The 9,088-nt window shown below is 45.6% G+C and overlaps 1 protein-coding gene across 3 annotated transcripts in view; it reads left to right on the top strand.

The window, feature by feature from the left end:
- The first annotated feature begins 7,441 nt into the window (after positions 1 to 7,441).
- The window catches only part of LOC146185987 (4-vinylphenol methyltransferase 2-like), a 43,271-nt gene continuing 41,624 nt past the window's right edge, over positions 7,442 to 9,088 (top strand). The window contains exon 1 of one of the 3 annotated variants that reach the window (XM_084606925.1): positions 7,442 to 7,575. The gene's annotated coding sequence lies outside the window, so the exon portion shown is untranslated. The remainder of the gene's footprint in view (positions 7,576 to 9,088) is intronic. The other 2 variants (XM_084606924.1, XM_084606926.1) reach the window with 2 other exon arrangements.

The raw sequence follows: 9,088 nt of genomic DNA, 5'->3' as shown, positions 1-9,088 counted from the left end.
AACTTGAAGAGCAGGGGAGTCAAGACAGCGCCTTGAGGTGTTCCCCTCGAGCCGATGGTGTATGGCCCGTGTTCCACATCTTGTATGCGTATGTAGGCTTGGCGGTCTGTAAGGAATTGTTTTATGTAATTGAATGTTTTGTTACCACAGTTGGTGTGACTGAGGTGATCGAGGATTACTTCGTGCTTCACATTGTCAAATGCGCCTTTAAGGCCCAAGGCCAGGACCACCTTGTCATTATGGAGGCATTCGACATGATCTAATATGTCGTGGTGGAGCTGAAGGAGTACATCCTGTGCTGATTTTTGAGGGTGGAAACCGAACATGGTGTCCGCGAAAATGTGCTGTGTTTCGAGAAATTCGGAGAGTCTGTCGCGCACCATTGTCTCCATCAGCTTGCCGACACAAGACGTGAGAGAGATGGGGCGAAGTTTCTCCGCATCAATAGGTTTGCCGGTTTTCGGGATAAAGGTGACGAGAGCCGACTTCCAATCGAGAGGGAGAGGAGTGTCTCCGTCCCAAATACTATTGATGTATTTCACAAGCACGACATACGCTGCATCGGGAAGGTTGGCCAAAAGCTTGACCGTGACCTTGTCGCGCCCGGGTGCAGTGCCGCGTTTCATTTTGCTTAAAGGGACACTAAAGACAGCCAAAGATGGTATGAAAATCTAATAAACTACATTTGGTGACACTGTCGCCGCATATCCGGCAGCAAAAAAAAAAACGAATAATTGCTGAGATATTGCGATAAGAAGTTGAGGTTTTTTCTTGTTCCCGCCGGTCGAATTGAAACTGTGCCCTCCGACTACGTAGTTGGAGTTGAGTGACGCACACTATGACGTAAGCGGAGACTCCGTGATAGCTAGCGAGCCGGCGCGGCCCGCGGTGTCGCATCCCTCAATGGCCAACATGGCAACAGCGTACTCGCAATGACGGCCTCAGCCGAAATAAATAAAACGATGTACAGAGTAATTTACCGAGCGATGGGCCCATAAAGGAAGAAAAAAAAAAGATAGAGCGCTTGTAATGCACAATACTTTACATGTTTCTCAAGCTTTTGCGCTTCTTCTTGCACTGTGTATAAACAAACCGAGCCCTCGGTCATCGCAACGCTTCCTGACATGTTTACATACAAATAAGATTTAGTTACCAGCAAAATAGTGTCCTCGCTGCTGCGCTTGTCAGTTTTGAAGCTCCGTCGCACTTTTTTCCTTCAAGGTTTGTGCTACAGCTCCGTGTTCAGCGAAAATTACGTCCACGGTAGCAGAGCATGACCGAAGTGCCGGCGCCACTACATTTGCCAGCGCTGTGAAATTCCACATGTTAAAATGGATCCAGGGCACAATATAGTGCGCATAGGCATCCAGAACATTAGTTGCAAGACGTGAGATCAGGCAGCATGCGCCGATGATCAAGAAGTTGTAATTTTTAGACTGGCAGCAGAAACACTTTATTGTAAATGGGACCATGACATAAAAACTAGAAATATTTCCAAGGTTACTGTGGCGCGGCGTAGCCGAGGGGTTAGCGCCGAACGTTACGGAGCAAGCAGAAACGAGTTCGAGTCTTACCGCTACAAATCAATTTTACAATTTTTTACAATTTTACAAATCAATTTTTTTTTACTTTTTGTAATGTATTTATGGTGCTTCGTTATTTTTAGTTTTTACTTTTTACCCGAGGCCCGTTTTTTCGCCGGGCGACGAGAGCAATATATCGACGCTCTCCTTGGAATGAGCGGCAAGTATGCCCCTTTTGTTTACGACGCCTGCAAATAGCACGTTGAAGGTCTTGTTGACGCAGTATATGTTGGTCAGATGTGCCATGATTTAGTGAACAATTGAATGATAATGCGTTTTTCCTTCGGTACTTAGCATATGTATGCTTTTCGCGGCGTACGTAGCTGCAGTCAAGCGGTCAGGTCGCAGTCGAAGCGGCAACGGCGGCGATATGTTGGCGCAGAATTGTGAACGAAGGAGCGTGTCGGCGGTAGCGGATTTCGCTCGCTCGCGCCTCCGAATGCTGAAGTGTGGACGAGCCAGGCGCATCTGCTGCTCCAAGCTCGTAATTCAGGCGCTGCAGGTTCAAACAAACTATCCGAGTGCGCACGAAATGCCTGAGCCGAAACATAACCAAAAGTGAAGTGGGCGCCTTTGGCGCCTCCAAGTATATTTTTGTATTTGCCTTGTAACGTTTACGTTGTCTTTTCGCCGTCGTTTACGTATGATAGAAGCGTGTTATCATGTTTGAGAAAAAACGTACTACCGCATTCAAACATGCAACGTAATTCGCACATGGTAGAAGAACAAATGGTAGCGTAACTCCCATAGAAGCCTGCGTGTCGACTCTGAGCGGGGCTTTAGTTTCTCGGCGCCCCCTGCGAACTGTGAGGCACAACAGACACGTGACGTTGCTTGTGACGTCACAGTGACGTACTTTTGGCGGAGAATTTGTCTTTTCACTTATGAACGAAAAACAAGGCCAACAACGACGGAGGCAGAACGATGCTCGGATAAGGCAGAAAAATGGACACCGTAACTGTTCAGCCAACTTTACTTGACATGGATTTCTACTGTCAAGTTTTACGTTAACTGAAATGTTACGGCATCTTTAACCACCTTATCATAGCATCGTTCTGCCTCCGTCGTCGTTAGCCTAGTCTTTCGTCGCGCGTCATGTAAACGCATTTTGGGGCTTATTTCTTCGGGCACGTTTGTGAACAAGGGCCTTCAAGTGAATTCGGCAAACACATGGATAGAATCACATGGCTTGAGGCATTTCACTAAGGGCATAAATGAGTGAAGCTGTGCTGCATAGAAAGCCAGGCTTTATTAATTCACAATTACTTACATAGACGCTTCACGACAATGAAATCTTTAAGTGTAGGAAGGCGACCACCGCTCATTCGTCACGGTCTTCATGAAATCCTCGTGATAACAAAATGACCTGAGCGTAAGTCTCCAAACGAGACGCGGTGAGATTATAAAAGGGTAAAAGACATATCAGCGTCAAAGAACAACAAAAACAAACGGAATAACTAACGATAGCGCTAGAACGTCAACCTGTAAGAGCTTAGGTAAGCAATTCAAATTGGGATTGCTAGTATTTAGAAGTTAATGCGTCTGAAAAGTGAAAATATCTACGATATAGCTTCGCTCCAATAAATCTTGCCCTGTTCATAATTCCCATATTTTACTCGCACTTCATTTGCCACTGAAAGGAGTCAATGTGAGGTTACAAATTTACAACTTAAGCATTTAACATGTTCATGAGAAATATCCCATTGACAATAGGAACATCACTGTAATAACAGCTAAAGCACGTTCAGCGAACGTTGGTGCGGTAATACGACGCAATAAGCAAAACACGCAGCAAAGGGAGCGGAACGGAAGGCTTAGATCAATGCGACACGCGTCTTGGGGCAATAAAATCTCACCTTCACCGCTCAATTAAAACATGCAGCGATACGCCGCTCATGCAGACGTGTATCCGTAAAACAAGCCACCACTTTTGCGACGTGCCTGGGAGGCCGAGCCGAGCTGTGACGCAGCATTGTCCCATCGTCCGGAAATGCGCACATGCAGCGGCAATCAGTTTCTCATCGAGCACAGACAGTCTTCGCCTTGCTGTAAAGCTCTACCACAACCAGCAGAATGAAATACTGACTGTTTGTTACAGATAACCCACTCTGTACGCAGCACGCAACGATGAACGTTGAACCGGTGCCGATGACGCAACCATTCCGCGGATGAAAAAAGCTTTGGTCTGAGCCATGTCTGAGATTTGGGCAACTACGCAGCGGATAATAGGTGGCCGAGAGCCGAGAGAGGCCGTTAGAAACAAGTTAAAATATTATTATAAATGTGATACGTTTTCTCTTACGCAAGAAACAAAAACTGCATTCATTCCTGAGCACGAATATTATGTTTACTTTCTAGTTCTTTGGAGTTCTGTCAGATCTTATTTTCTGTGCGCTAGTAATTTGCCTCACAGTTCGCAGGAGCCCTCATCATCGAGTTGATGCCGCTGGCAGTAGGCAGCTGCACACGTTTTCTTCCAAGTTGCACGACCAGTTGTACATTGACCTTGATTCGCATCTGTCAGCCTCCGGGATCCCTAGCGCGTCACGTGATTTGTAGTTGCGAGCCTCGGCCGTTTGGCTGTGGTGGCGATACCTGTATTTCTGTTATTCTTCTTTACTACCTTATAACAGCTCTGTTTTCAGTAAGAGTGGTCTTTTTGTAATCAGGAACTGGCATTCTATCGATGCAAACCCACTTCCTTTCTCTTTGTACGGATTGTCCAGCTCCGTGTTCTCTTTGCCTGCATACGAGTAGGCGACCGCCCGGGGGTCCTTGGTGGTGCGCTAGCTGTGTTGTCGTTCCTGTAAAGTTGTGCATGACTTTATGTAGGTGGCGTTGGGTTTCCGTGCGTGTTTGTGTTGGATCGATGAGCGTGCGGAATAGGCGCCACGTATTACGACCAAACATCTGGCGCGCAGCCGTGTTGCACCTGTCTACCCAGTTAGTGTCGGCTAGCTGAGCAGCATATTCCGCGACTTGATGTGTGAGTTCGAGGATGCGTTTTTTGAGGCGTTTGTTGTGTTTCTGTTTTTTCCATCTTTTGGTGAGGCTGCGGCGGGCCCCGCAAAGATGTAGGAGGTGGTTGTCTATGTCCGCTTGCGTTTCCGTGAGCTGTATCTGCCTTTTGTGTTGTTTCAGTGCAGACTTGAGTGATTTGTACCAGGTGTCATATCCCGACTGGAGGGGGTCTACGATAGACAGAGAGGTACGGAATTTTGTCCAGTCCGGGACACAAGCTTGTATTTGTTGGCGTTTCAGTGGACGCGTGTAGATGGTTGTGTACATTATACAGTTATCACTACCAAGAGTTTCCTCTGTGTTCAGCCAGTCGGCATGGCGTATGTTGCGTGTAAATGAGAGGTCCGGGCAAGTGTCGCGTTGAATCGAATTTCCTACACGTGTTGGGTTGGTGGGGTCGGTGTGGAGGGTGAGTCCGAGTGTAGAGAGAAGTTCCGCAAGCTTTCTCCCACGTGTGTTCTCCCGGGGATACCCCCAGAGCCTGCTCTGAGCATTAAACTCACCGACAATCAGAAGTGGGTCCTTTCCCGCTACCTGCATAGCTTGCGTGCAAATTTCCCTTAACGTTACATTTTTAAGTTTTGGGGGACAATAAATGTTTAGAATGTGTACAGGTTGGTCAGACCGCCTTAGGGGCAGTACTGACACCATCGTGTACGCGAACGGTGGTGTTGTGGGGAGTGTGACTTCCTCTGCAGTATATTGCCTGTGAACAAGTATACATGCCTGCGGGTTGTGTTGAAATGTACTGTAGTTTGTGAGCTTGACGCCTGCGTGGGTTCCTGAAGGGCAACCGCGGCAACGAGGAATTCAGTGGTTACGGCACTCGACTACTGTTCCCAAGGATGTAAGATCGAATCGAGGTCTCGGCGGCAACTTTTCCATGGAGGCGAAAAGCAATGCGCCCGTGTGCTGTGCGATGTCAGTGCACATTAAGGAACCCCAGGTGGTCAAAATTTCCGGAGCCCTCCACTAAGGCATCTCTCATAGCCTGAGTCGCTTTGGGGCGTTAAACCGCACAAAACATATGTATGTATGTATGTATGTATGTATGTATGTATGTATGTATGTATGTATGTATGTATGTATGTATGTATGTATGTATGTATGTATGTATGTATGTATGTATGTATGTATGTATGTATGTATGTATGTATGTATGTATGTATGTATGTATGTATGCATGCATGCATGCATGCATGCATGCATGCATGCATGCATGCATGTATGTATGTATGTATGTATGTATGTATGTATGTATGTATGTATGTATGTATGTATGTATGTATGTATTATGTGTAGGATAATAAAGGTAAAAATAAAAAAGTGAATAAGAGAGTAGCTAAGCATATGTAAGCGAACGAGGTTACGCTAGGGAAATAAGGAAACGGGAGCCATCAAGGCTATCGTGTCATACCATTATTATTATTATTATTATTCTGACTCTAGGGATGTTAGAAATGTCGCTGCGAGGCGACTGAAAATTTGCTTAGGACGATGTTACTTAGAACGATGAACGATGGGGTAGGTTAGGCACCCCATTACCCCCATTTTTATGTCATTATATTTGCCTGTGAGCAACCGCGCCTTCCCCACGTTTCCATCTATTCATTAATAGCAGATCAGGCTATAAAGTTGCGATCAATACCGAAAGCTGGGCTAGATTGTGTGTCTTCATTAATTAAAAAGTCTAGCGCAGGTATCTAGAATACCGACATAAAAGTTGATGTATAATGATCATCCTGTCTCCTTCTATGTATTTCTCCTAAATACATGTGCTAGCCTTTTTGATTAATAGACAGTTGGGAGTGTGCATTTGATATTTATTATTTTTAGACTAGTCGCACATACCTTGAGGGATGCAAAAAAAATTTTTTTGAAATTAACATAAGGAATGAACGGCCGGGTGGTTTAATTGGGGTTAAACACGAAATATTATGCGCTGAATTGCTAAGCCCTAGTTTCTCACGACTTATTTGGACTTTCCATTGTTTTGCTTGGTTTGAACTCGCCTATCTTCGTTGACATGTATATGAAATATGCTGCCCAATATGGCGGGAGAGACACAGAAAGCCCCACTTTCAACCAAGCGATGTGAATAGTATGTATATGCACGCATCTCTAAAGTGCTGCCTAAGTTCGCAGCTTCTTCCAATTGGTCTCGTGACGCGACACAAATAACGATGCAGGCACGTGCCGCAGGGCTTCACGTGCTTGTAAGCATCTGACAAACGCAAAGAAGTACCCTATTGTGATAGGTTTGGTTTGTCGTTTAGTTTCTGGGGTTTAACGTCCCAAAGCAACTCAGGCTATGAGAGACACCGTAGTGGAGGACTGCGGAAATTTCGACCACCTGGGGTTCTTTTACGTGCCCTGACATCGCACAGCACACGGGCGTCTTGCTTTTCACCCCCACTGACTAGCTGCCGCCAAGGCTGGGATTCGATCCCGCAACCTTGGGAACGCTGTAAAATGCGTGTTTCCGCCTTTTGTTGTGAACAGTTCTGATCAAAGGTGGGCAGCCTCAGGAGGTTGCCTACAAATCAAACCAGCTATTCGTGACCTTAGGCGTATTCTTAGAACAACATTTATGGCTACACGCTATCGGGGCCTCTGATAGAGAGGTGAGCAACCTCATGAGCTTTCAACATAATCTAATGTCGTTGCCCGCCTCTCTATCTGATTAACGTACGCTTATGGATTGTTTCAGTGAAGCGCTCAAGTGCCTGTTTCACGCAGGCCGACAACGCACCTGAGACTGGCCCGTGTGGACGATGAAAAGGCAGCCTTTGGGGAGGCGCCCGTACTTTTTTTTCCAGCGCAGGACGTCACTCACTGAGAGCAGATACTCGGGATTTGAGGCTACACTGTCGCGGACGTCCACTCGAGCCACTGGCAGGAATACCAGCCTCTGAAGCGGTATCTCAGCCGCATCCCAGCCCCTCATTGAGAAGTGCACTGGAGCGTCCAGGTGGGTACCACCGTGAATGGCTTCCTCCAGAACGTCTGCTTGTAGCCTGTCCCATCAAATGACAAAGGAGTATTTACCATATAAGAATATAATTCGACTATAAGTGTACAGTTCCCTATCAACTTCAAGTCGTAATAAGACGAAAGAAAACTTAAGCTGGAAAAAAAATGGCGGTTTAGCTTCACTAACCCGGATCTTTGCCAAAAGTAACCAGGCTGCATGTTTTGTTTCTCTCTTGCATTCGAAAGCCAACATGGATTCCCTGAGGTTTAAAACTGGTTGAGAAGTGAGGATAGGAGCTCGCCTTTACTTTTCACACATTTACAGGTTCAGATGTGGTACGAATTCTCTGTTACATGAGAGAGAAACGGAACACGTAGCCTGATTACTTTTGGTAAAGAAGCAACATGTACAAGCAACTCTTAGCAGTCGTTTAGCTACATTTAGCTGAGTTTAGCTTATTCTGCTTCTCTCGAAGCACCATGATTATCACACGCGCTTGAGGTAGCAGCAGCACAGCTACGACGAAGTGAGTGACGAGGAAGAGAATCGAAGGAAGCTTTGTGTGGAACCGCATCATGTGATCTTTCACGCGGCTCACACATGTGGTCCTCCCACAGCGTAAGCCAGGAGAGCACGTTTTATATTGCTCGCTGGGGAAAGTGGGGAATTACCTGCTTTGAGATTTCCCAGAAACCTTTGTGCACCGTTTCATCGGTTTTGGAGATGCCATACCTTTCTTTTGATATAATGCAACAGACATTAAAAAAAAAAAGACAATCTGACACCGCATCCTGTACAATAATTCACTGCACTGCAAATTTTCATAAGAATTCGCACATGTTCTTTCTAATTGGGGTACACAGCCTCTGGAAAACGAGCATAATGGAGCGACATTCTAAATTTGTTGTTTCTGCAGAGAGCACTTCTGTGGGGTGATTTTTCATTTAAGGCAATTGTATGCACATGCCCAGTTCGAACCAAAGAAGGTGACATGCTCTGCACTACTTTTTGTCTAGAGTTGTTTTTTTTTTTCTGTGGTGTGTCCTAATGCGCATCGTATTTATTCGACGCTGTTTTCCTAATAATTTGAACTTTGTACATGGAACATCATTTCAATGCACTACATACCATATTGCAAAAAAATAAATACAACGAAAAGACGGCGCTGTGATCTAATCCAGTGGCTAGTGAAGTTGTTCTTTCTGCTTTGGCCTGGCTGCAAAAACCACTGCCCGCGAGTTTTCTTTATTTTTTTTTTTTGCAAGTGACAGCTCGAAGCAGGCTTCACAAGCTCCCGGATGAATTAATTGATAACTTTCACGCTTCCCGGCAGCACCTGAATTTCTTTTAGTGGCTCCTTCAGCATAAGGCGCTGTACATTGGTCACTAAATACAATAACTCCAGACGACAACCTTTATAACCTTACTACTCCTGTATTTTCAAATACGAATTCGTTTTCACTCTACAAAAGCTGAAATCCATGACAAGCAATGTTGAAATAAGACTTTC

Source organism: Amblyomma maculatum, chromosome 6, assembly GCF_055883805.1.
Source record: "Amblyomma maculatum isolate TAMU_Amacu chromosome 6, ASM5588380v1, whole genome shotgun sequence".
In the NCBI taxonomy this organism is placed as follows: Eukaryota; Metazoa; Arthropoda; class Arachnida; order Ixodida; family Ixodidae; genus Amblyomma; species Amblyomma maculatum.
The sequence above is the reverse complement of the archived record's forward strand: the minus strand, read 5'-3'. Positions and strand labels throughout refer to the sequence as shown.